The following is a 24,224-nucleotide window of genomic DNA, read 5'->3' as shown; positions in this document are numbered from 1 at the left end:
CAGCCTCCTCTGTTATCAGGTTAGGGCCATGCGACCAGTTCTTTGCAGGAGACAGAGCAGAAGTGACGTGTTGTGTGCCCCTTCTGGTCTGAGATTGGGAGTGATGGGGATGGAACCACATATTGAAATGGTGGTGTCACAAGAGATGGAGCCTAGATTCCTTTGGTTGTTTGTTTGGTTGTTGTTGTTGTTGTTGTTTTGTTTCATTTGGAGCCTAGATTCCTAAGTCACCAAATGGAGGAGAGCTTCACCAACCTTCTTCGGACTTCAAGGAAGAAATAACTTCTGGGGGTCACCTGTCTGGTGTAGTCAGTGGAGCGTGTAACTCTTGATCTCGGAGTTGTGGGTTCAAGTCCCATGTTGGGTGTGGAAATTACTTAAGAATGAAAGCTTTTAAAGCAAAAAGAAATAGGGGCACCTGGGTGGCTCAGTCAGTTAAGCGGCCGACTCTGGATTTTGGCTCAGGTCATGATCCTGGGCCCCTGGGATCAAGCCTTGCATCGGGCTCTAGGCTCAATGGTGAGTCTGCTTGAGGATCCTCTCTCTCCTTCTGCCTCCCTTCCCCCCACTGCACACACTCTTTCTCTAAAAGAAATAAAGGAATCTTTAAAAAAAATAAATAGCTCATTGTTGCATTAAGCCAATGTATTTGTTTGCAAGGGCTGCCACAACGAAGTGCCGCATACTGGGTGGCTTATCCACCAGCAATGGGTTTTCTTGTGGATCTGGAGGCTAGCTAAGGTGTCTGGCAGGAGTGGCGTCTCCTGAAGCCTCTCTCCTGCGCTTGCAGCTCGCCACCTCCTTGCTGGGTTGCCTCATAGCCTTTGCTTCGTGTGGGTGTCGAGTGTATCTTCCTGGTATCTGGTATCTCTTCCATCTTCTTATGAGGACACCAGCCATAGTGCAGTAGGGCCCCAACCTAATGGCCTCATTTTAACTTAAGCACCTCTTTCCGGACCTCTAAGTATGGTACATACAAAGGTCCTAGACGTGGGAACTTTAACATAGGAATTTTGCAGGACACAGTTCAGCCTTAACAGTCACGGAGAATTCAGGATTTATTTTGTTACCAAGGGGCAGCATAGCTTATCCTGACCAATACAGTTTTTCTGGGAACAGGAATGAAGATGTGTTTGCTGTGAACATATGAATTCATGTTAATATGTGTTGATGTGTGTGTATATGTGTGTGAATGTGTGTGGATGTGATAAGCAGAGCGTCACAGTCTCTGAATGACTTACAAGATACCAGATATCGTTCCCCTTATCCTTCAGATTCTTGGGTAGGTGCTGGGGGCTGGGAGCCTCTAGATTGTTCAACTCAGGTCATGAACAGACTTCTCTGTTTACCCAGTGTACCATACAAGTATATTCCTCTATGTGTGCAGCGGTTTTTAAAAAGATTAAAAAGTGGGGCGCCTGGGTGGCTCAGTCGTTCAGTGTCTGCCTTCGGCTCAGGGAATGATCCCGGCATTCTGGGATCGAGGCCCACATTGGACTCCTCTGCTGGAAGCCTGCTTCTTCCTCTCCCACTCCCTCTGCTTGTGTTCCCTCTCTCGCTGGCTGTCTTTCTCTCTGACAAATGAATGAATAAAATCTTTAAAAATAAATAAATAATAAGTAAATAAAAATAAAAAGATTAAAAAGTACTTTTGGGGCACCTGGGTGTCTCAGTCAGTTAAGCATCTGACTCTTGATTTTGGCTCAGGTCATGATCTCAGGGTTATGATATCAAGCCCCACCTCTGCTCCGTGCTGAGCACAGAGCCTGCCTGAGATTCTCTCTCTCCCTAACCCGCTGCCCCTTCCTACCACTCCCCACGGTCTCCAACTCTCTCTCTCTCTCTAAAATAAATAAATACATCTTTAAAAAAAGATTAGGGACACCTGGGTGGCTCAGTCTATTGAGCATCTGCCTTCGGCTCAGGTCATGATCCCGGGGTCCTGGGATCAAGTCCCACATCCAAAGCAAAAACAGTTTTTGGAGAGAAGAACGGCATTGGTTTTTGTTGTGGTTGCTGTTGTTTTGCTCGTCTCCATAATGTCATGCTCAATAGAAGATAGATTCTAATACCTGCTTTTGCATGTGGTCTGCTCTGAAATGTTTGGGTTGAAACACATGAAGAAAATCCAGCCTCACACTGGGCTCCTGGCTGGCTCAGTCCGTAGAGTGTGTGACTCTTGATCTCGAGGTCATGAGTTCAAGCCCCACATTGACTGTAAAGTTTATTTTTTAAAAACAGGTAATTACAAGAGGAAGAAATGCAGATATACTAAAAGGACGATGCTAAAAGGGCGCCGGGCTGGCTCAGTCAGTAGAGCACATGACTCTTGATCTCAGGGTTGTGATTTTGAGCCCCACGTGCAGCCTGGAGCTTACTTTTTTTTTTTTTTTTAAGATTTTATTTATTTATTTGACAGAGATAGAGACAGCCAGCGAGAGAGGGAACACAAGCAGGGGAAGTGGGAGAGGAAGAAGCAGGCTCATAGCAGAGGAGCCTGATGTGGGGCTCGATCCCAGAACGCCGGGATCACGCCCTGAGCCGAAGGCAGACGCTCAACCGCTGTGCCACCCAGGCGCCCCTGGAGCTTACTTTTTAAAAAAATAATTAGTTAATTAACTAAATTTAAAATAATCTGGCCTCACATAGGCAATTGGAAAAGGGAAGGATTTTAATAGTCTTTTCAGATGATTATGGATATTCTTCTTTGGTATTACACCAAAACTTGACAAGTTGTAGTTTCTTAAAGGTTAGTTGCACAGATTTTTTTTTAAAAAAGGTTACTTGCAATCTGAGATCTGATCTTTTCATACTCTGTTATATTAAGATCAATTCCCCTATCTCATCCTTTGAATAGATATCTTACCAGTGCATGATTCTATAACATCATGCATTTTCATTCAGAAAATAATGGTTCGTTGAGTTATTCAGATCTTCGAAATGTTGACACAGAACATAATACAAAACCCCCAAAATCACATTCATTAATATCACCACTGATATCACTGGAAAGGTCTTTAAATACCGGGAAGCTGTCAAGCTCACGGTGGCAGTTACAAGGTTCCTAAAATTCTAATATTCATGTGAAACTCAAATTTTATCACTGGCAACAAATACTGTCGATTGTTTTCCTTGAAGTGACAGGCCCACTTTGTTCATTTTAAAGAAAATGTCTGCCAAATACCCAAGTTTGAATACTATAATTTGTCTACCAGTCATTCTTTTAAGTCAAAATAGAGCTCCGTGAAAAAGCAGCTGGTTCCTTGCATTTCAAAGAACAAGTGTTTTCCTCAAGATACCCCCCTATTTCAGTATGTAGCGCAAGGGCCTCACGTGTACTTCCCATTTCATCACACATCGTGTCAAAAACACATGGACTCAGAGGCGCCTGGGTGGCTCAGTCAGTTGAGCCTCCGGCTCTTGGTTTCAGCTAAGGTCATGATCTCAGGGTCCCGAGATGGAGCCCCGTGTCCGGCTCCGTGTTCAGTGGGACATACGCTGGAGAGTCTTTCTCTCCCTCTGCCCTCCTGCCCGTGCTCTCTCTCTCTCTCAACAGATCTTTAAAAAATATATGTATACTCAAAAAAAAAACATGTATTCAAGAGTCAAGACTTAGTAAAATTAAGAATTTTTACTATTTCAGGGCACCTGGGTCTCACGGTTAAGCGTCTGCCTTTGGCTCAGGTCATGATCCTGGGGTCCTGGGATCGAGTCCCACATTGGGCTCCCTGCTCAGCAGGGAGTCTGCTTCTCCCTCTACCTCTCCTCTTGGCTTGTGCTCTCTCCCTCTCTCGCTCACTCTCTCTCAAATCAATAAATAAAATCTTGTAAAAAAAAAAAAGAATTTTTACTATTTCACCAAGGACATTCTTTTTTTTTTTTTTAATTTTATTTGAGAGAGAGAGAACAGGAGCAGGTAGGCAGGGGGAGGGAGAGAGGGAGAGAGAGAGAGAAAATCTCCAGCAGACTAAGCGCTAAGTGCAGAGACCATCTCAGGGATTGATCTCACAACCCCAAGATCACGACCTAAGCCGAAATCAAGAGTCTGATGCTCGACCAACAGCCACCCAGGCATCCCTCACCAAGGACTTCTTAACTGAAACTGGCATCTTAAATTTAATTTACTTACTTATTTACTGCTAGTGCTTGGCAGTGAGTAATATAATGGCTATTGTTACAGTATGGCCCAGCTGCTTTCATTTGTGTTAAGACCTTAGGAGTTTTACCCACCATTGCTTCTGTACCATCAATGCAAATGTCCACATAATGAAAAAGGCAAAAAAATGTCTTAATATTATTAGGAAAATAGTTTTGACCTCGTGGATCTCTTGAAGGATTTTGGTGACAGGGAGGCAGACCATACTTTGAGGACCACCGCCATAGAAAATAACCATATTTCCTCACAAAGAATCTTTGATACCTGAAACAGAATGCTGGACTAGATCACTGATTATCATATATGCCGTTTTAATAGGGTAACTACTACAAAAATTACAGAATGAGAAAACAGAAGGATTTAGTACTAAATTTAGTTTTGCCAATAAATGTGCTTAAAAACAAACAAAGCCAGAAGGTTAATCTTTTTTAAAGATTTTTTTTTTTAAGACTTATTTGAGAGAGAGAATGAGCAGGAGGAAGGGCAGAAGGAGAAGGAGAAGCAGACTCCCCACTGAGCAGGGAGGCCGAGGTGAGACTCAATCCCAGGTCCCTGGGATCATGACCTGAGTGGAAGGCAGACACTAACTGACTAAGCCACCCAGGCGCCCTGGGTAACTGTAGTTACCTTAGTTATTTATATTTTTGTCTTCAAGCATTAAAAAGTCTATTAGTGGGGTACACGGGTGGCTCAGTTGGTTAAGCGTCTGCCTTTGGCTCAGGTCATGATCCTGGGGTCCTGGAATCGAGCCCTGCCTTGGGCTCCTTGCTTGGCAGGAAGCCTGCTTCTCCCTCTCTCTCTGCTGCTTCCCTCATTGTGCTCATTTGCTTTCTCTGTCAAATAAATAAATAAAATCTTTTTTAAAAAAGTTTTCTTAGGTAGTTTTTTCTCTCGTTATTTATTCTCTAAAAAATAATGACATTAATGGGAGAAGATCGATAGACATCTCTCCAAAGGAGATCTACAAATGGCTAATAAGTAAAAAACAAAATGAAACAAATGGCTAATTAGTATATGAAAAGATGCTCAAATCAGTAGTCATCAGGGATATACAAATCAAACCCACAATGAGATACCACTTCACACCCACTAAATGGCTAGAAATCAAAAAGTCAAGTAATGACAAGTGTAGGTGAGGATGAGGAGAAATCAGAACTCTCATATAGAGCTGGTAAGAATGTAAATTGTCCAACTACTTTTGGAAAACAGTTTAGCAGTTCCTCAAACAATAAACAGAATTAATGTATAATCTGGCAATTCCATATCTAGGTATATACCCAAGAAAATTAAAAATATATGTTTACACAAAAACTTGTATGTGAATGTTCATAGCAGCATTATTCAGAATAGCAAAATGTGAAAACGACTCAAATGTCTGTCAACAGACACATAAATAAGCAAAATATAATATAGCCATGCAATGGAATATTATTTGGCCTTGAAAAAGGAATGAAGAGCTGGTACATTCCGTAACATGGATGAAACTTGACTGCATTAGCTCACTGGAAGAATCCAATCACAAAAGACCACACATTATATGATTCCACTCACATAGAAGTCCAGAAGAGGGAAATCAGTAGAGATGGAATGTTAATTAGCAATTGCTTGATGAGGAGAGGGGCAGTGAGGAGTGTGCAGGAATAGAGGGCTGATAGCTAAAGGATAAGGGGGTTCTTCTTGCAATGATGACAATGTTCTAAAATTGACTGTGGTGATGGTTACGCTGATCTGTGAATATAGTAAACACCATTGAATTATACGCTCTAAATGGGTGAATTGTATGGTATATTAATTATATCTCAATAAAATTCTTTCCCCTCAAATTAATTACATAGAAAAAATTAAAAGAAAAAATTTTAAAGCAATAATTTTGGTGTTTTTTTTTTTTTAAGATTTTTTTATTTATTTATGTGACAGAGAGACAGCCAGCGAGAGAGGGAACACAGCAGGGAAGTGGGAGAGGAAGAAGCAGGCTCATAGCAGAGGAGCCTGATGTGGGACTCGATCCCGGAACTCCGGGATCACGCCCTGAGCCGAAGGCAGACGCTTAATGACTGCGCTACCCAGGCGCTCCTAAAGCAATAATTTTGAAGAGAAGGAGACTGAAGCCCCAGAAAGAGAGGTAATTGACCTAAAGTCACACAAAAGCTGGGACAGGAACCCGGGTTTATGGTCCCTGCAGGGGAGTGCATTTCATCCCCCAGAATAGGATTACGATACCCCTTTCACTTCTGAGAAGAAAATTCTAGTGATCATACCAAAAGCATTCAAACTGCAGTCAGCCTAAGAGGTAAAAAAGAAAGTATCTGCAAGAAAAGTGCTCTATCTACAATTCTGCTTTGAACAATGTCCCCCTTTGTGGGAAGAAATGCGAAACGGAGCACCGTAAGAGAGGAGAGCTGGAATTCACCGTCTTGCTTTAAACACTAAATCACAGGCGGGCTCCTAAGTAGTCACACCAGTTGCATAGGCTTTTGGCAACTCCTTTAAAAATGGCTATTCGTAAGAATAGTAAACACAAAATGTAGCGCAAACGTTTTGGTGGGTCCCCAGGCTAGTAAATATCACACCCCTTTATAGCCAAACATATTGTACTAGACAACTGGATGCTTTTCTTACAAATGATTTGGTTCCAATTCTAGTCAGTGCGAGGCAGAACTATGGGGATGCCTCCATTTCGTGTCATACTTTGAGTTTCAATCTGCTTTTATGTAGTATCCCGTCTGATGCTCAGAACCGGCACTGTGAAATTAATAGGGTATTTTTTATGTATATATATATATATACTATATATGGCCCCATTTTGCAGATAGGAAATTATTTTTATATAAGTAGGACAAGGTTTATTATCATCTTCATTTTATGAATGAGGAGTTTTATTTTACACAGTGTGATATAAATAGCTGCAAGAGAGGACTTAAACCTGTAGCTGGTAAATGAAATTTGGAGAACTATTTAAGACTGGAGAACTGGGGCGCCTGGCTGGCTCAGTTGGTGGAGGGTGCAACTCCTGATCTTGGGGTTGTGGGTTCAAGCCCCATGTTGGGTGTGGAGAGTACTTAAAAATAAGACCTCAAAAAAAAAAAAAAAAGAAGAAGAAGAAGAAGAAGAGACTGGAGAACAAGGGAACAGAGCATACAACTGGGATACTCATGGAAACAACAGATTTATTACTGCTTTGTATTTATTACACTTGTATAAACTGCTTTTAGACAGATCAGACCCTGGACCTGTAAGCTCTGGTCTGCTATAGAATGGTTAACAGTGCTGCTTCCTTGTGCAACTCCAGGGGACATGACTCACATGGAGGTGACACCATCGCCATAGCATTAGATATAAGTGGCGGGTATCCCCTGGAGTTAGCAAAGCAGATTCTTGGCCCTAAGTAAGAGATCTTATGTAGATATACACAGGGGGGCTGCTGGCTGGCTCAGTCACTAGACCGAATGACTCTTGATCTTGAGGTTGTGAGTTCAAGCCCCATGTTGAGTGTAGAGATTACTTAAAAATTCTTTTTGGAAAAAAAGGATATCACAGACATGAATCTGACAAATCTTGAGACAGGGAAACTGAAGAGACCCCAATAAAAAGCAGTGTTTTTTCTTTGCTCCTTTTCTGGCTTCTATTCTTGCTAGGACCTGTACCCCCATCCCCCTACCGTACACATGCCTTGTAATGTGAACAGCACATGTCCTCCTTGTAAGTGACAAAGAGCTAATGCTATCTTTGGAGTCTTCCAGGACTATAGAGACCATCTAAGGAGTGAAGGGTCATGAACATTCTCTAAGACCAGTGACTCTAAACAACTTGATGCCAAGACCCCTGACTTCAGGGAATGAATGACTAACGAAGGATACCTGGACCCTGTCCTTGTTCCGACCAGTTCCTGGATGCCTAGGGGGACACTTTTACCAGACCACAATAAAACCGCAGACCCCAAGCAAAGACGAGACTCATGCTCTTTTTGTCTCCGAGTCTCACGGATGCTCTGTATCTATCTGTCTGTCTATCTATCTATCTATCCATCTATCTATATCTTCAATAAACTCTGCTTTCACCTCCTGCTGGCTCACATCTGATTTCCATCTTTCAAAAAGCCAAGGACCCTCTTGGCTAGTCCTACGGGACCCCTCTGGGCGCTCGGATACCTCCTACTGGCATCAGTCTCAAGGCTCATCACAAATTCCACCTTCTCCATGAAATCTTCCCCAATAACTTTCATCCTAACAGTCCATTAGATGCATTGTCTATTTTGGCATTTTAAAAAATATTCCATTTAACTGTAATTTATCTTTTTATATTAGTCTTTCATTTTTCATCCTTAAGGACTTGACTCCTGCTAAGTTTCATCTCCTTCAAAAGATTGTAACTCTTTGAGGGTAGAAACCGTATTATTTTCCATTCTTGATGATCCGGCTTTCTGAAGCGTGGTGATAAGTACAGCAGCTAAAAATTGCATCAGTCAGTTTGACTTCAATAATTTGAGTCATTTGGTATTAGAAGTGCAGTAAAGAATACAAGCAAATCTAGAAATATATCAATTATTCCGTGAATAATAGACCCCTTGGAAATTACTAACTTATTTATATTTCATGTGTGTCATTTTTTGAAATTAGGATCGTTGCCTTAAGTCTTTGTGCTTGTGTTTGGTAAATCATATGGACAAACAAATTTAATTCCGTTTACTAATGTTATTAAGTTTCAAGGACCAATAGCTGGTGGAACAAATGCCGAATCATTTCAACTGTTGAAAGATAAATTGAGGCAGCGTAAAAAATTTTAAGAGTTTATTTGAGCAAAAATCAATCAGGAGTGCCAAACCAGAAAGTATTCCACCGATAGGAGCTAAGGAAAAAATTGTAGAGAGAAGGGGTGGAAGCAAGACAACAACGTGATCGGATCAGCTGTAGCTTAAGCAGCTGCTTTATTTGGGAAAGTCTTGTTGGCCGTGCGTGATTGGTTGCCCGTAGGTTTGGATTTCTTAACCTTGAGGCATTGATAGGCTTGGGTTTTGGTTTGTTTGCATAATGCCCCTAAAGCACCAGAACTACTTCAGAGTAATGGCCTCCTTGTTCAATTAATTTAATAATCAGTGTATCTGTATTGCGATTTTGAAGAAAGAAGATGTTACATAGTTCATAATTCCAAATAGTTAAAATCTAAAATTAGGACTTTAAGAAAAAAATCTAAATTAATTTAAAATGAATAACTTTTTTTGACCTAAGTATTTTTTTTGGATTTTATTTATGAGAGAGAGAGAGAAAGAGAGAGGGCACGAGCTGGAGGGAGGGGCAAAGGGAGAGGGAGAAGCAGGCTCGATCTCAGGACCCCGAGATCATGACCTGAGCTGAAGGCAGATGCTTAACCGACTGCTTAACCGATGCTTAACCCAGGCACCCCTTCATATAACTACTTTTTTTTTTTTTTAAAGATTTTATGTATTTATTTGACAGAGAGGGACAGCCAGTGAGAGAGGGAACACAAGCAGGGGGAGTGGGAGAGGAAGAAGCAGGCTCCTAGCGGAGAAACCTGATGTGGGGCTTGATCCCAGAACGCTGGGATCACGCCCTGAGCCAAAGGCAGACGCTTAATGACTGCGCCACCCAGGCGCCCCAATATAACTACTTTTTAAAAGTGTATTAGTAAGGGGGTGACGTAAGCTGCATGTACTAGAACCTTGACTGTAGTAGCAGTTTAACCGAATGGAATTTTAATGTTTTCAAATAGCAAGAAATCTAGAAGCAGGAAGGTTGCCGAACAAAAATACATGACATCTAGTTAAATTTGGATTTCAGACACACAGTGAATTAGTTTTTAGTATAAGATGTCTCATGCACTAATGTAACTGGGTAAGTGGTGTTTGATTTGGCAATCATAGAGCTTGGTCGTCCAGGCTGATGCTCACGGATGCCTGCGTGGTAGGATAGGATTTGTCCTCAGGGGTTACAAGATGGATAGTCTACCTCCAGGCATCAAATTCATGGTCTAGGTAGGAAGAATGGGGGAAAGAGACAGGGGAAGACAGTAGTCCTAAGCCAGCTGAGTCTGGCCCTTTGAATCAGGAAAACAGTAGCTTCTCAACAAATGTCCCTTGGACTCAGAAAACCACAGTTTCTCTGGAAACTCCATCTAGTAAAAGTCACTCGGATTTTCTCTGCTGAACTGGGTTGCCTGGCCACCCCCCGCTGCAAAGATGAACAGAGATGTGAATAGTTTTAATTGAGTGGTCAAGCACTGTGAACAAATTGGATTTCCACGAGTAAGGAAGAAGGGGAGACTCAACTTGAGATAGGCAACTTGCAGTACCTACAGGGAAAGGTAGAAGTAACTTTCAATGTCGATTTTTGAATTGTATTTGACCACACAAATATGCACTGTGAATTTGGAAGGTGAGAGAAATTCAAAAGACTTTCCCATCGTTAGTCTTTCCCCCCCATTGTTAGTCTTAACTACCCTTTAAGGTCTTCTACCTTCCTGAGAAATTACTCCCCATAGTTTTAAGAAGAGCCTTAACTCTAGAAAAGCAGTGGGAAAAGCTAAAGATACTGCTGGTAGGTATGACTCAAACATGGAAATAGGGTTCCTAGAACCAGACCCCCACAGGCTATGGCCAGGAAAGTGTGTTTCTCAGCCACAAGATGCATAATGATTATGTGAATTTACTGGAGTCTGTTAAAAGAAATCTCTCTAAAATAGTGATTCGGTAATGAATCCTATTAGGCCCCGAACTCTCAGATCTGATCAAACTAACGTCCTCTTCACACAATTGTACAACAAGGGTTTCTCCTGGATCTAAAAGTATTATGTGCGTGATTTTCTTACCAAGAGAAAATTAACACCGGACATCGACCCCTCTCTCAACCTCTCCAAGCAATTAGCATCAAATTATTTCTTTTCTTGTGGAAATTGAAAAGGAAATCACTAACAAATGGAACCCAATTACAAGACTTTTTTTTTTTTTCCCCCTCCACGGTATTTCTATTTAGCAGTGGTTTTGCAAACACTTTGGGTTCCCTTTTCAGCAGGAGTTTCAAACTTTCGATGGAACATTTTCCGTCAATAACAAAACCAGTTGTTCATCTAATTTGGGACTATCAAAGGCGGTATCACGTGGTGACCTTAGTCAGTTTCATTTTTCTGTACCAGTAAGAGAAGTATATGTAAAATAACAATATGATTTTCACCATGACTAACGCGTTTCCAGTAATTCTTATAAAAAAAAGATAAATTCTCAAAGAAAAACAGAAACTTGGTTTTAGTGAGCTTTTTTCATTTTGTTTTGTTTTCACAACCTGGCTGCCAGACTGTCTTTATTAAGGCAACACTTACTTGATCTCTAGTTAAAAGATTGATGTCCAACTGAATAAGCAGCATCATTATTTTGTCAGGAAGTAATGGAAATGAACATCTCCTCAACTCTTTTTTCCTTTTTTTCCTGAGTGGTGTAGTTTTTACAAGCTCTACAGAAGATAGCATTCAGATAAGGTCACACCAAATAGAAGTTTTGCTCATTGGATTAAAAATAGACCAGCTCAGTGAGTCAGCAGGTAGCTCTATTGCAGTTGCCTACCGACAACATCCCAATTCTTGTAATACATCACAGGCACTCATGTGGCTTTATGGGGATTAGTTTATTCAGCTATTAGAAACAAGATCACAGTATATCTAGGACATTCTGTGAGATACAACAGCACCAAGAGTATTCCGGGTCAAAATCTGGTGAAGCAGATGTAAGCACATAGTCAACGTTAACTATTCAAATTCCTTTTACTGACAGTATCATGGGCCAGATTCTGGTTAAGTGTCAAGTAAGCACAAATGTGAAGATTTCACTTCCTTTTAATAAATTTACAGTAATAGCGGCTAAATTAAAAGCAAATGCTGGAATCAGGTTACAGAGGGTACCAGACTGTCCTCTGATCTCTAGAGCAATGCCCGTTGGTTTCATTATTCCCTGAGCCGTCCTGCCCCACTTCCCCTCCCGCTGCCGTATGGGAACCTGGGGGGGGCGGGGCTTACTGTCTTTCCCTTTTTTATTACTCACATCCAAGCAGTGACCAAGACACCTCCAGCCCCAGAAGAATCTGGGATGGGGTTGGTAGTTCTCCTGAAAAGGAGACATGAAGAATGGAGGCCCACCTTCTTCTAAAGTATCTTCTTCCAAATCTTGGCTTTCAGGAGGGAAACACTTTATGCTAGGGTCTGCCATTAATATGTATCAACATACCCAGCATCGTCCTTGTACAGCCTCTAGGTGTGGGGTGCTAGGGGAACATGAGTGAATAAAACTGGATCCTAACCCTGTGAAGGATCCATCAGGCTCCTGATTTATCAGATCCCTGAGTAACTAGACAGTTAAGTTATGATGTGAGGAAAATGCAAAGTAGGCAGGTGGGAAGGTGGGAGAAGGAGGTCCTGCATGGCTCTGCCCTGGAGTGGGGCGTGGGAGAAGCTGTGCGAGGGCTCCGGGGCTTTGAGGGAAGGAAAAATCAATGTTGAGGCACCGAGAGGTGCAGAAAGCAAGTTCCATTCTCATAAAAATGTGGCCCAGAGCTAACCTTGGCCACACTGCCTGGTTCAGCCCATTTCTGTCTTAGGTCCGACCCTCAACAGAACAGGTAACGACAATTTGTCCTTGGCAGGCAGGCTGTTTTCCTTTCAGGTAGTGTCTTTCCTTCGGAATCCCTAGTTTAGGGGCATCTGGGTGGCTTAGTTGGTTAAGCGTCTGCCCTCTGCTCAGGTCATGGTCTCAGGGTCCTGGGATCAAGTCCCATGTTGGGCTCCCTGCTTAGCGGGGAGTCTGCTGCTCTCTCTCCCCTTTCCTCTGCCCTTCCCCTGCTTGTGCTCACTCTCTCAAATAAATAAATAAAATCTTAAAAAAAAAAAAAAGAATCCCTAGTTTATCACAACCTCCCCACACTCTCAAGTCATGTGACGACCTTTCATGTTTTTAAAGCTATTAATTGATCGCCAAAAGTTAAGGAAGACTTTACGGGTAAAGGCTCAAAGTGAGATCCCTGCTAGAAATGTTTGCATTTTAACACAGAAGTCTGGGACTCTCTAAGAGTTTTCAGATCAGACCACTAAACTCCAGTCGAATGCCAGCCTCCAGGTTACTCTAAAAGGTGTTACATTAATTGAACAAGGCGGCCACTAGACAGGTGGTTCTAATGCCTTAGTGGCATTATGTAAGCAAAGCAAAATCTAAACCTGTAAATGTCTCAAAGTTAAGAAATGGAAACCTAAGGACAACCAGTCACAAACAGCCGTCTAGATTCTAAACTATAACCAATAGCTTAGAATCAGTAATTTTCTTACTTTGCTTCTCTCTTTTCTCTATGAAAGTCTCTCCTGGAGCCCCTAGGTGGGTCTAGGTTGAGAAAGATATGGGGTTCTGTGATCAGGCTCACAGAAAGCCCAGAAATGTGGAGGTGCGGGGAAACCAGAGATAAGGGAACAAACCAGACCACCCTGCCCTAGGCATATGAGGTGGGTGTCTTTTTTTTATGATAATCACCTATAATCAACAAAGAATAACCAAAGAATAAAAAGGAAGTAAGTCATTGAAAGTGTTATCAATAGAGATGTTAAAAGGATTTAAGTTCCCTGGTTAGCTTTCTATAAAAGACCAACCCTAAAGGCCCTCGTTGGCAACCCTGTCAGGACCCCTCTTACTCCCGAGAGCTTTTCCTGTATCTTTGATTAATAAACTTTTTTTTTTAAAGATTTATTTATTCGACACAGAGAGACAGCCAGTGAGAGAGGGAACACAAGCAGGGGGAGTGGGAGAGGAAGAAGCAGGCTCATAGAGGAAGAGCCTGATGTGGGGTTCGATCCCATAACGCCGGGATCACGCCCTAAGCCAAAGGCAGACGCTTAACCGCTGTGCCACCCAGGCGCCCCCTGATTAATAAACTTCTGTCACTTTGCTCACTCTCCTTTGTCTGTGGGATTCATTCTTTGATTCCATGAGACAAGAACCTAGCTCTCCCGCATCACCCCAATTGGTGGGGCATTCCTAACCACTTCCAGTTTGATGCTGCCTGATTGTACTCGATGTAAAATTTAAAAAATTTTAATATGCCTCCTTTGGTCTTTTGTCAAAGGTTAAATGTTACTCAGTATCTCAAGTCTCTGTCCTAGGCCCTATCTTATCTTGTTGAATTGTATGTTAGTTACGCTTGGAAATGACTTTTCATTCATTTGTTCAGAGTGAATGCTGCTTTCTCTTTGTCAGTTATTAATCCCAGTGAGAGCATTTGAAAGATACATGTATACTTCCCTTAAGAGGACTGCTGACTGGGGCTCCCGGCTGGCTCCGTCAGTAGAACATGCAGCTCTTGATCTCGGGGTTGTGAGTTCGAGTCCCATGTTGGGTGCAGAGATTACTTTAAGAATAAATTAATTAGGGGCGCCTAGGTGACTCAGTCAGTTGAACGTCTGCCTTCGGTTCAGGTCATGATCCTGGAGTCCTGGAATCCAGCCCCGAGTCGTACTCCTTGCTCAGTGGAGAGCCTGCTTCTTCTTCTCCCTCTGCTGCTCCCCCTGCTTGTGCTTGGCTCGCTCTCTCTGTCAAATGAATAAATAAAATCTCCTAAAAAAATAAATAATAAAAATAAAAATAAATTAAGAGTAGAGCTGACAATAAAAAGGAAGAAATAGGTGGATTAATAATTTTCTAAGCATTATTCCAAGGTTTACCTGTAAAGCTTGAGAGTCAGTAATAAGATAGACTTGAATATATCCTCTACTCCGTATTCCTTTGGTACATGATTGTTCTCCACCTCCAAAAGGGCAGGCTCATCCATATTCTTTGGGCCCTGATGGCTGGCTCCTGCCTGATGCTTGTCTGGTGGTGGATGGATTGAACCTCAACAGCTTCATAGTTGCTCCCAAGTCTTCGGAGCTGAAAGCTATCCATCGTTTCCTAAGATTTATTGCAATCCTCCTCTTGGCCAAAAAAAGGGAAAGAAAAATGTGAGTTTCTAGAAAGAAAGTTTATATCAGTCCAAGAAAATGACTTTAAAAAATTTACAAAGCAACATAAAATTAAATATAAATAAATGGAGTAAAAATATAGGGCATAATGTCAGCTTGAAAATATTGGCTGATCTTCTTAAAGGCTGGAACAAGTATGAGGACAAATGCAAATTTTCTCCCCGCTGAGAACTGAGTAAGGAGACTTTCCCCCTCTCCTTTTTCTGTCTGAATTATTTTCTTTGTTCTTTTCAAATGTATGTACATCTATTTAATGGCTAAACAAGGCCTTGGCCAATCTTACAACTCAGGAATGTTTTCTTATCCTCAAAGAAGATAAAACCCAATCTCCCAGTTTGCTGGAAGGAGATGAGTCTCGGTTGTCAGGAGACTCCAAATTGCAAAACCTGTCAAATAGTCTTGAACGGGTTACGTCCACTCAGCCGTACAAAAGAGGGACACTGCTTTCTGTCTTTGCAATCCCGGTAGAGGGTTACCTGTGTTCTGCGTCACCTTCTGATTAATTGCTTATTCAAATTTCAAGTTTCTCCTTTTTTCTATTTTTGTGGAGAGCTTTTCTCAATTGAGAGGAGATTTTGTTTTTAATTCTATTTCCCCAACACAAGCACGGGCTGAGCTTTCTGGCAGCTGAGGTATTGATGCCCAGTAGATTGCAATCGTGACACTAATCTTTTGGTTTCTCAGGTCGCCTGGGTGGCTCAGTGGGTTAAACGTCTCACTGTTGATTTCGGCTCAGATCTTGATCTCAGGGTCGTGGGATCGAGCCCTGTGTGGGACTCCAGGCTGAGCGTAGTCTGATTCTCTCTCTCTCTCTGCCCTTCCCCCCACTCATGTGCTCTCTCTAAATAAATAAAATCTGTTTTTAAAAAATCCTTTGAAGAGCGCCTGGATGGCTCAGTCGGTTAAGCATCTGCCTTCGGCTCAGGTCACGATCCTGGAGTCCTGGGATGTAGCCCCAAATTGGGCTCCCTGCTCAGCGGGGAGTCTGCGTTTCCCTCTCCTGCCCTCCACCCCCCCACTCGTGTGTGCGCGTGTGCACACTCTCTCTCAAATAAATACAATAAATAAATAAATAAAACCTTAGAAAAAGGAAGAAGAAAAGATGTTGTTACACACACATGAATTTTTAAAAATCCTTTGACTTTTTTAATAGAGACTCAGTGCAGCATAATGGTCAAGCATGTGGACTCTGGCGTTAAAATAGTTAGAACTTGCCTTCAGGTTCTGGCTCTGTGATTCACCAGCGGTGTGACCTTGTGCCGGTCACTTGGAAATTACACTGAACTTCCCCCAAGTCTGAATTTCCTCATCAAATTTCCTAAGCCTCCGTTTCCTCATCTCCAAAATGGTGAATGATGAATCAGCCCCACCTGAATCTCATGGAAGGGGTCCCTACAGCAAAGGGAGGCCCTGTTGCTGGAAGAAGTAGAAGGCACTACGAGGCAGGCCAAAAGCACTGGTGTTCAGATCATTGTTCATCTCGGCTCTCTGAGCTAAACTCTGTGAAGAAGGGGCTGAGTCTCACTTTATAGCTTCAGTGTCCAACGTAGCACTTAAACTTCATAGTTGCTCGATAAAGTTTTGTTGACTGAATAATGAGTGAAAAAAATCTCGTAAGAAAAGTTTCAGAGGTCACAAAGCTGAAACAATGAACATAGAAACAGTGGGAACTATATTTGAGACCTAGGTTAGGGCCATATGAAAAGGAGGCTTAAACACTAAGCTGAGGGATTTGTGCGTTATTCTGTAGGCAGTAGGGAACTACTAAGCATTTATGGGCAAGGAAATAGTATGATCAGAGTTAAACCGTAAGAAGAGTAAACCAGTAACAATGTCTAGAATAAATGGACGGTGGGACTCCTTGCAGATGGGAAGATGTTCCTTTTTAAATTTTATTTATTTATTTGACAAAGAGAAAGGGAGAGAGAGCACAAACAGGGGGAGTGGCAGGCAGAGGCAGAGGGAGAAGCAGACTCCCTACTGAGCAGGGAGCCCAGTGAGGGGCTGGATCCCAGGACCCCTGGATCATGACCTGAGCTGAAGGCAGATGCTTCACTGACTGAGCCACCCAGGCGCCCCAGTGGGAAGAGGATTCTAATAGAAGGCTATGGCAATCATTTAGGCTATCGCAGTGGTTCTAACTAGGGGTGATTTTGCTCCTCAGGGGACATTTGACAGTGTCTAGAGACATACTTGGTTTTCAGAACCGAGGGAGTGTTACTGACACCTAGTCGGCAGAGACTAGGGATGCCGCTAAACATCCCACAATGCCCAGAACAACCCCTACGATGAAGAATGATCCTGTCCAGATGTCAATAGTATCCTGCTTCCGTGACTGAGGGTTACCGGTGATGAGAATAGATAACAAGAAGGGAAAGACCGGGGCAGAGACAAGCGGTTCTGTGCAAGAGGAGTACATGCAATTTTGAACAGGACTAAATCTATAGGGCAGAGGAGAAGGTGGGATTAGAAAAAAAAAATCCAAGGGGCACCTGGGTGGCTGAGTCGTTAAGTGTCTGCCTTCGGCTCAGGGCATGATCCCGGGGTCCTGGGATTGAGCCCCGTATCGGGCTCCCTGCTCCACTGGGAGCCTGCTTCTTCCTCTCCCACTCCCCCTGCTTGTGTTCCCTCTCTTGCTGGCTGTCTCTCTCGCTGTCAAATAAATAAATAAGATCTTAAAAAAAAAAAAAAAGAAAAGAAAAAAGAAAAAAAAAACCAAAGTTTTGTAAAGCAGGTAACTGGGAAGATGATGATGTCAGGAACAAAGAAATCAGAAAGAGGGGCCCCAGTTTAAGGGAGAATAATGAATTTGTTTTGAGTTTGAGATGTTAACTGGATACTTTTGCACAATTCTAGAAGCAGTTGAAAATGTACTTGTGGGGCCTAGCAAGAGGCTAGGACCAGAGATCTAGATTTTAGGAGATATTTGCATGGAGTTCTTGGTTAAAGGAGAAGTGGCAGATGAAGTTGCTGGTAAAGAGCAGAGAGAGAGAGGAAGAAAAAAAGAGCAAAGAGAACAGATCTGAGAATAGAAGTTTGAAAGACTGGGAGAAAATGCAAAGGTCTATTACTGTAAGACTTAGTGACCTTTCTTTTTTTTTTTTTTTTAAAGATTTTATTTATTTATTTATTCGACAGAGATAGAGACAGCCAGCGAGAGAGAGAACACAAGCAGGGGGAGTGGGAGAGGAAGAAGCAGGCTCCCAGCGGAGGAGCCTGATGTGGGGCTCGATCCCACAACGCCGGGATCACGCCCTGAGCCGAAGGCAGACGCTTAACCGCTGTGCCACCCAGGCGCCCCTTGTGACCTTTCTAAAAACATAATTTTTCAGAATATTTCTCCACTTCAGCAATTAATTTCTCCCCAGCAAATCCAACATATTAATTAGACTACCTGGAGGTGAGTCTTTCCTAACTGTTCCTAAACTCTTATTAAATCCATATCAAAGAGCCTCTTGTTCTCTTGCTTTTAAATAACTGTTTTATTAAATTCTTCAAATCCTCTTATAAATCCCAAGCGTATTCTCAAGCTTAGCTTATAATACAGTATTTCGAAAGCATGCTTTTCCTTTTTTTCTGTAACTATCTTTAGCACTTAGGAATGATTTAAAAATTATTTGCAAGACTGGCCTTCTGCAAAATTGTGAAGTAGATTATTTGACTTGGGGGCATAGCAAGCCTCTGGACTTTTTGCTCTCCAGAGAGGAAAAAAGTGAGAACGTGAGTTTCTATCCCAGCTCTGCCACTGGTAAGCTATGTGACTTTTGGTGATTTCTTTTTCCTCTCTCATTTTTAAAACTTTTTATTGAGTTATACCATACCCACAAGAAGCTACAGGAGTTTTGTCAGAGGCTAACATGAACATTTAGCATGGTGGTTGCCCACGGGCCCACCCCAGGAGAATTTACTACCTATACCTTCTGCGTAAATTCCGAGGCACAATTCAGATGCCTTACAAATTTATTTATACTTTCCAACGTTTGGGGCGCCTGGGTGGCTCAGTCAGTTAAGTGTCTGCCTTCGGCTCAGGTCTTGGGATCGAGCCCCACATTGGGCTCCCTGCTCAGTGGGGAGTTTGCTTCTCCTTCTCCCTCTGCCCCTTCCCCCTGCTTATACTCTCTCACTCTCTCTCTCTCTCTCTCTCAAATAAATAAATAAATAAATAAACTTCCCAAAGTTTTTGTTTTGAAAATGTTAAACCTACAAAAAGTTGAAAAAACAGTACAATGAACACACATATACCCTTCACCTAGATTCACCTATTGTTAATTTTGGAGACATTTGCTGTTCTGTCCGTGTCTGTCTACGTGGCTACCTACATTTAATTTTTGCTATATCACTTGAAAGTATGTTATAGATGCCATAGAATTTTACCTATAAATACTTAGTATATATTTCCTAAGAATGAGAACATTCTGCTATATAACTACAATGTTATTATTATCTCATTCCAGAAATGTAACCTTTATACAATGTATTATCTAATACATATTCGGATTTTTTGAATTGTTCACTGGGGCACCTGGCTGGCTGAGTTGGAAGAGCATGTGACCCTTGATCTTGGGTTTGTGAGTTCAAACCCCACATTGGGCATAGAGCTTACTTTAAAAAATAAAAATAAGGGATGCCTGGGTGGCTCAGTCGGTTAGGCATTTGCCTTCGGCTCAGGTCATGGTCCCAGGGTCCTGGGATCGAGTCCCACATTGGGCTCCTTGCTCGGCAGGGAGCCTGCTTCTCCTTCTTCCTGCCTCTCCCCCTGCTTGTGGTCTCTCTCTTTCTCTGTGACAAATTTTTAAAAATCTTTAAAAATAAAAAATAAAAATAAATAATAATAATAATTTTGAAGATTACCAGCAAGTTGTCCTGTACAATGTCCCATAATCTGGAATTGCCTGATTATTCCCCCCAATTAGTTTCAGGCTAAATATTTTCACAAATTTATACTACGCAGATGATGCTGTATCCTTCCATTTTATAGCTTCGGAAGACGAATGTCAGTTTGACATGAGTGATAATTAAGATAGATCACTTAGTTAAAGTGGTGTCTGCCACATCCCTCCTTTGTGAAAATATGTTTTCTCCACTTTAGTTAATATGTAATGGGGAGGGGGGAATTAATGTGGGAAATAGGGGAAGGGGTACACCCATTTTGATGAGCACTGAGTAATACGTTTATAGACTTGAATCACTGTATTGTACATTCAGTGTACACCCTGCTGATACCTTATCTTAACTCTGGTTATCTACCTCATTCTCTTTCTTCTTGCTGTAGTGTTTAAAATTAATTCAATAAACCACGTAATTTGAAAACCAAAACCAAAACCTGCATGAACTTTCTCTTTTGCCACTGGAAGCCAAGGACTCTAAGGCTCCAGAAGATGGCAGACCATGAGATGGAAGAAACTCGAGAATCTGAGTTAGCCAATGGAAGGCCATTCGTTAAATGCTAATTGGAATTTGACTGAGAGAGAAATGAAAGTGTCTCAGGACACTGAGATTTTAGAGTTTCTCTGTTACTACAGACATTATATTAACAAGTATTCACCCAAATATAACACTGCATGTTAACTCTACTGGATTTAAAATTGGGGGGAAAAAAAAAGAAGTAATCCTGGGAGTGACACTTTTTTTTAAATATATGCACTTTTTTCCTTAAAGATTTTATTTACTTAAGAGAGAGACAGAATGTGTGAGTAGGGGGTGAGCAGAGGGAGAAGGACAAGTAGACTCCATGCTGAGCCCAGAGCCTGATGCGGGGCTCAATCCCATGACTCTGAGATCATGACCTGAGCCGAAATCAAGAGTCAGGCACTTAACTGACTGAGCCACCCAGGTGCCCCTGGAGTGATACTTTTAAGACATGTAACTAGCCTATGTTGTGGTTTTGGAGTTCTCATTCAACCTTACTTTCTGTAGTTCTTGACAATGTATTGAGTAGGGTTCATCTGATTTCTTTTTTTTTTTTTTTTTTTTTTAGTATGTAAGCTCTCCTTTATAATTTAGGAATTTATTTTTGTTTTTTTTGTTGTTGTTGTTTTTGCTTGAGTTCAAAAGAACTGGCTTCTGTTATTTTCCACCAAGTACCCTGACCCATTCAGTGTGTGAAAGTATTGTGTAAAATTCCTACTTCACTGGGATAAAGATCAACAATCTTCAGGGTTTCTAGAGTCAGAGCGTGGTTTTTTGAATGGGATTGGTATACCACACAAACGCCCTTCCATATGGGACCTCCAGTTATTCAGTTACATGTAAAAACCAATTTTTATCAGTATGTGTAACTGCTGGACCCTGGCCTGGCTTGCTTAGCTCGGTCCCTTCTTGGCCTCATAGATAAATGATACACACGCCCCGGAATTTATCATTGTTACCTGGTTGCAATGAAACTTTGTGTTTGTGGTCCTCAGTCATTATCACAGCCCTGTGGACAATGTAGCAAGATGGGACCAGTGGCAGAGTAAAGCGTTCTATCCAAGTCCTGGTTGCTGGATCCAGATGACCAGGGTTGTTAATGAGGTCCTCCAACCACATTAGGTTTTTGCGGAAATTTCCGAGAGACCTGGGTTATATCTGTTAATACAATAGCTGCAGTAACAGAGAAACTCTAATATCTCAATGTCCTGATACACTTTAATTTCTCTCTCAAATTCCAATTAACATTTAACAAATGGCCTTCTATTGGATAACTCAGATTTTTGTTTTTTCTTCTCATGGTCTGCCATCTTCCAGAGCCTTAGGGTCCTTGGCTTCCAGTGGCAAAAGAGAAAGTTCATGCAGGTTTTGGTTTTGGTTTTGGTTTTCAAATTACATGGTTTATTGAATCAATTTTAAACATTACAGCAAGAGGTGGGAGAATGAAGTGGATAACCAGACTCAAGATGAGGTATCCGCAGAGTGAAGGGGCCACTTAAACCCTCTGTTATTCAGCGTTCCTAAGTCCTGTGTCTTTGCCACATCAACCTTCCTGGCTGATGGTCTGGTTGAACGAAGAGGCTCAGCAGATGGAAAGAGTCAACACAGAGTATCTCCACCAGGGGCAAGGGAGAAGCAAGGGCAAGTACATTAGCCAACAGCTGTAGCTCACCAATAACTATGCAGGAGAGTTTTACGGGCCAGGCTGAAAGTGCTGCAATGTCCTTTTGCCCACATTCCATTGGGCAAAACTTAGATCACACCAATTTGCAAGAGAGGCTAGGAAGTGTGGTCTAGGAGCAAAGGGACACAGCTTTGGTGAGCAGCCAATCATTCTCTCCCCCAGAAGCTGGTAAACCACCCCCTTGGGGTTGCCTGAAAAGCTGAGAGAGACTGTAGATATTAGAGAAGTTGCAGGCACTAAACATCCCCAGCCTGACTGATGATCTCGGTTGTCTTGGACCCCCTTGCACTAGAATGGCAAGCCTTCGCTTGTATTAAATATATGGCAGTGAGAGTCCCGTTTCACTGAGGGCTCAAACTCACTCCTCTGCACAATTACTTCAATAGATTAGAAGCCCTATTGCCACTTTTTTTTTTTTTTTAAGTTATCTTTATGCCCAATGCGGGGCTCGGACTCAGGACCGCAAGGTCAAGAGTTGCATGCCCCACCGACTAAGCCAGCCAGGTGCCCCAGTGAAGTGCTATCACTTTCTTAATGTTTCTTTAGAAATGTTAAAGGCATCCCGGGGCGCCTGGGTGGTCCAGTCCTTAAGCAGCGGCCTTCGGCTCAGGGCGTAATCCCAGCGTTCTAGGATCGAGCCCCACATCAGGCTCCTCTGTTGGGAGCCTGCTTCTTCCTCTCCCACTCCCCCTGCCTGTGTTCCCTCTCTCGCTGGCTGTCTCTCTCTGTCAAATAAATAAAGAAAATCTTTAAAAAAAAAGAAAAGAAAAAAGAAATGTTAAAGCCATCCGTAGCTACTATGAAAGTAGCCCTATTTGTCATTACCAGTTTCAGTTAAGTGTCCCTGGCGAGGTGAAAAACTCAGCCACATATCCAGTTACTCTGAAAGAACAAAAAAATCCTTTGCCCTCCTCCTTTTTTAATTAATTTTTTGAGAGAGAGAGCACAAGTGGAAGGGGGGTGAACAGAGGGAGAGGGAGAGGGAGAAGCAGGCTGTCTCCCCACTGAGCAGGGAGTCTTTCCAGAAGTAAGTGCGCCCAGGAGGAGAGTAACACAGGTTTGGTGAGCAAATAGAAGGCTCTAAGAGGTTTGGTAAACCCCACATGAGGTTTAACCTGGAATAAATTATTGAAAAACAATATTTCAAATGTGATGCTGATTGGCATGTTACAAGGAAAAGCTACCAAGGCCAGAAATGAAGTGAAAGTGGGAATTCTGGGAGGTGAAGTAAGCACCGAAGCCGGCTTAGCCTTAAGGCTTCTGAAGAACTTTGGTGACCTCGGGCTTCCATTTTGATGGCGGCACAGCGTAGGGGGGGACGGGAAATCACGGCTAGGGCCTACCCAAGTAGAGTATCTACTAGCAGATCTGAATAAAGCTGGGACCACAGAGGTCCCAAAGAGAAACAAATTTATCACTCAGAAGTAGACAGCAGGACACTTGCCTGTCTTGAACTTGTTTCTGGTTGAGAACAATACCATAGAAAAACCTCCCCTGAGCAATTATAGCCCAAACTGACCTCCGGTGGATTTTCAATCCAAAAGCATGTTCCCTGAGAGGTTTGAAACCTCAGATGACCATTGAACTTGAAGTCCTCGCAGGGTTGTTAGTTCCCCCAGCCAACAGGCAGGAAGACTACAGTTTCAACCTGGACCTCAAAGAAATTCCACAGATAAAACGCCAAGGCCAACAATTTAGCTCAGGGTGAAATAAGTCTAACAACGCGAGGAAATAAGGCACTCGAAGCAAGAGGGAGCAGAAACAAAACAGAAAAAGCAGATCTGCAAAGATTTCAGGAATTGCGATTGTCAGACCCCCACATAAAAGCACTGGGTTTCATATATTTAAAGAATAAAAACGGGGTTTGAAACTATGAGTGAGGAACAAAAGACTACAAAAAATGGTTAGACAGATGTGATAAAGAGCCAAACAGAATTTCTGGAGATGAAAATTGTAAGAATTGAAGTTGAAAACTCA

Source organism: Ursus maritimus, unplaced genomic scaffold (genome assembly GCF_017311325.1).
Source record: "Ursus maritimus isolate PB19 unplaced genomic scaffold, ASM1731132v1 scaffold_6, whole genome shotgun sequence".
NCBI lineage: Eukaryota > Metazoa > Chordata > Mammalia > Carnivora > Ursidae > Ursus > Ursus maritimus.
Note: the sequence above shows the minus strand (reverse complement) of the source record.